The following is a 4,535-nucleotide window of genomic DNA, read 5'->3' on the forward strand; positions in this document are numbered from 1 at the left end:
CTTCTTGGTTTTTTTGTAATTTTGTATTATTGTAAGGCGCTGTGATCTCTGTAGAGCGCCATATAAGTATTCGTTAATAATAATAATAATAATAATAATTAGCAATAACAAATTTAAAATTGGAAAGAAATCGCACACTATGGATTTAAAAATCCTTGTATGTTATAAAGTGTAACACTATGAAAAAGTGTATAGTATGTAGTATTATTTCAGCATTTTGAGTATAGAATAACATATTTAAAATTTGAAGGAAATGGCTTTAAAAAAAGCCTTGTATGTTAAAAAGTGTAGGCCTAATACAAACTTTTGAAAATGCAAGAAATTACTTAAACACTAAGAAAACGGTCATTTTTTGGCCAAATGATCATTGGCCCAAATTGAGCCCAAATTACTAAAAACTTGCATTTTATGCCTGAATTTCCAGGGGGGCCGGCCAAGATTGACTGAATTTTGACGTCGTCATTGCTTTAACACGTAGGCCTAAACACGAAAATGTCTCAAATAATCAGTGTACATGTATGTTATCAAGCACTATTTTTTTTAAGTCTAAACCCTTTAAGGTTCGACAGTGAACCTTACCTCACATTGTAGGTATTATAGGCCCTTTTTGGTTTTTTTGTATGAATAACACACGATCGATATGTAGGCCTACATGAAAATATTGTCTGTTTTGTTTACGCTATTGGCTGTTGCGGCATTAAATGACTGTCGGCCACCATCGTCTGTGAATTTCAAGAGTTGTGATTAACTCTTTTGATTCAAACATCCATCTCAATCAATTCGTGATGCTTTCCATAATACAAGTCAAATAATTTTTCAACAAATTTTCCATGTAAAATTGTTGCATGTTTGGGTCAAAACTGGACAAAATCACCAAAACGATGTCATTTTCACTAATAAAACAAATGCATGAATGAAATTATGTCATGTATTCTGTATGCGCACCAAACATGAAGTTCCTACATTTGGTTTCAAAGAAATAGCTAGAAAAATGGTTCATCGGGTAGAAAATTTACCTATAAATTTCCTGAAATAAAAGGATTTTGAATTATTTTAAAATTCTAGACAAGAACAGTGGGGTAGGGCGACGTTTACACATTTGTGTGGGACCTGAGAGCACATCGAATTGCATTTTGAATACGATGTTCCCCGGAAGTTCTGATGTATGGAGTTGATGGCGTAACAATAAAAGGGGTCTTTCGGAGCCTTTCTTGACCTTTTTGGTTGAAAATCACCGGAAAAACATAAATGTGAAGAATTATCCATTTTAGGGATCTTTTAGAGCTATAACATAGGGCCTATTACCAAAATCATGGCCTTTTATAAAGCAGTTTGTTTTAAAATGCCGGGGTCTTTTGGAGCTGATCGCGCACAAAACAAGCTTTCTGGGGGGAGCACATGCACCCATTATGGTCGCTTTGTGTTAAGTGATCCCCCCTCCCCCCGCCCGCACTTCTCTTGAGTTTGACTGCACGACCGGTGGGCTGAGATAAATAGCCTTTGACAAATGTCATCAAAATAATCCATACATTGCCAGGATAAAAGCTCACCTTTCAATAAAATTCACTGTAGAAGTGATTGGCGTAATTAGGCTTACAGGCCTACCGGTATTTTTTTTTAAATTCGAATTGACGCATTAAAAAAAAATAGATATGTGTTTGTTCGCATCTACCGCAGGTGGTGGTGTGAATGTGATTGTATTCACCAGTGCAGTGGAACAGGAAGTGAAATGAAGGACAATGATGGGGCTAGAGAGTTGCACTGTCGTCTTTACAGAGGGTGACCGAACCGAAGCAAGAACCAAACAGTGTAACCTATTATTTCCATTATTTCCCCGGATTTAATATTTAAAAATGCCGTCTCTATTTTTGTGAACAAATTCTAGGCCTGCCGTCAAATAACTTCAAAAGACCGTCCTTCAGATCAGGCCCGCGACTAGGGGAGATCGAGGGGCGGACAAAGGCCAAAAAAGAGGGGGTTTTGCCTGGTCCCAGGTTAGCAGGCCGCTAACAGCAAAATAGATCAAGTACCATTGGAGGCCTAATTGACCTTGACCTATTTTGTAAATATAGGTAACGGAACATCCTAGATGGTGCCTCCACCTCTTAGTGCTGCAGAGGCGTGCCAAAATATTGTGTATTTTTTTTTAATGGAAAAGCACCAAATTTGGCTCAGTTGTAACTTTAGATGTGCTAAACAAATATGGTGTAAGAGCCAAAATCATTTCTATAAAAGATGACCGCCAAATTCAAAATGGCTGCCACTGAGTAAAATTGCAACAAATTGCATCTTCTTCGTATTCGATTGTGCTAATTTCTAACCTTTCCATTTATATCGCTTTGCGTTTCTGTGGCATCCACGTACACATCTCTCGCACCACATTATTAAATAGTATTAGGCCAAATAAAAAAAAAAAACATGTTTCACGCCCCCCCCCCGCTTCCTTTTTGAGGTTTCCCCAAATATTTTTTTATTTTTTGAAATTCAGTTATAACTTTTCAAAAAACATGTCTAGGAAGTTGAGATGCTTTCTATAGCCTTGTTAAGATACAAGAAACATTTTAGGAAGGTTTTGTGATCATTAGAGGGGGTGTAACTCTCAGAACAACAAATAAAAAAGGGCCTCCTCCTTTTTCCAGGCATTATTGTATACGCTAAAACAGCTCCAAGTATGGGTATTTACACCAATTTTGCGATAAAAAATAGAAAATAAAAAGTCCCCTCTTCCTCCTTTTTTTCGAAAACCCGGACGTGAAACATGTTTTATTTTTTACTTGGCCTTATTTTGTAATATTAATAATTAGGCCTATTAGTATCTCAATTGTAAATTATTTGGCATTTCCCCGGGGGCATTGCATTGTTACTAATTTATTACAAAATGTGTTCTCCATATCATATTATTTATGTGTATGTGTGTTGAGATGAAAATAAAACTGAACTGAACTGAAATGAAAAAGACACAATTTGATGATTTGACTTTTAAGCTTCAGTTCAAATCCAAAATGACTCCAATTATCAGCTCACAAATGTTCAAATTCGTCGTATAGGCCTATGTCTCATATCCAGTGGCGGTGCCAGGAATTTTTTTCGGGGGGGGGGGGGGGCCAAAGTGAATTTCAGGGGGGCAAAAATATTTGGGGGAATGCCCTCGCCCCCCCCCGTAGCGCCGCCACTGCTCATATCCCTGATAATATGCTCTTTGATCACGCTGAGTTGAGTGTTGAGCAGTAAAACTAAAATGAATTGACCTTCAAGTCCAAGATGGCTGCCGTTTTCTGCTCGGAAAGGTTAATTTTTCAAAGTCGTCGTAGAGCCTTCAAGTTGAGTTGTCAGCAAACACACTAATGTTTTGCAGAAAATGTTTTATTGCCGGGTTATATGAAGGTATTAAAACGTTTTAATATATTAAAGTAGATGCAAAACATTTTAACATAATGTTATTAAAGAGTTGACAAAATATTTGGCAAAAATGCCCCGGGGGCCACTTGTATTTCAAGGTGGACACCATGCTCGTGTAAAAAAACAAGTAAAAAGGGTTGTTTTTCAGCATTGGGCAAGTACAGCGCTGTACCTGTTTAGGGTGTCAAAAACGCCAAAAATTAGGAAAAAGGGTATACTTTTCCAAGCAAAATACTTGCTTAGGCCTTTTTAGGGTACCAAAGTTTAATGGCAAAATAAAAAAGGGTGAAATAGGCTATGTTTGGCTTCTATCAGAACAAATCGTAGGGTAAAACATTAAGAAACATCAAACTACTTATATTAAACAAGAACCTGAACATGCAATTTTACTTTCTTAGTGTTAAAAAATGGCAAAATACTTGTTTAGGGTATGTTTTACATGCGCTGAGTAATACTAGTTTAGGGTGCGTTTCGAGAGTCCATACATGAGCATGGTGTCCATCACGTAATGTAAGTGCCCCCGCCGGGCAAAAATGTTTGCTAAAATAATTTTACAATAACATTTTAAAAACGTTGTTGATGCAGTGTTTTTTCATATAAAACATTTTGAAAGTACTTATTAAAAAGAAGTTTATTTAAGGGATTTGGAATGAGCGTTTTGAGCGTTTCGACAGTATTTTTGTGGGACATGAGAGCACATCAGACATATCGAATTGCATTCTGAATACGAAGAATGTCTTTCTGATATCAAATAATTTTAATTTTTGAAATTCACGATACAATACAAATTTTATGACAAATTATTAAAATTTGATATTTTTCACATTTTTGATTTAATTATATCAAAAATGTGAAAAATATCAAATTTTAATAATTTTTGTCATAAAATTTGTTATATTATAACAGTCCTCGAAGTAAATTTTCTAAAAATCTAATGACATATTCTTAAAGTGTATGTAGCTGGGAGGAAAAGCCGACGATCAATTGAAAATTTTGACCTTTCATATGGTATGGATTTTTGTCCCAAAAAGACCTAATATTTTTTGTGTGTTTTGAAAAATCCATATCTTCAATACGAAAGGTCAAAATTTTCAATTGATCGTCGGCTTTTCATCCCACCTACATACACTTTAAGT

Source organism: Amphiura filiformis, chromosome 6 (genome assembly GCF_039555335.1).
Source record: "Amphiura filiformis chromosome 6, Afil_fr2py, whole genome shotgun sequence".
NCBI lineage: Eukaryota > Metazoa > Echinodermata > Ophiuroidea > Amphilepidida > Amphiuridae > Amphiura > Amphiura filiformis.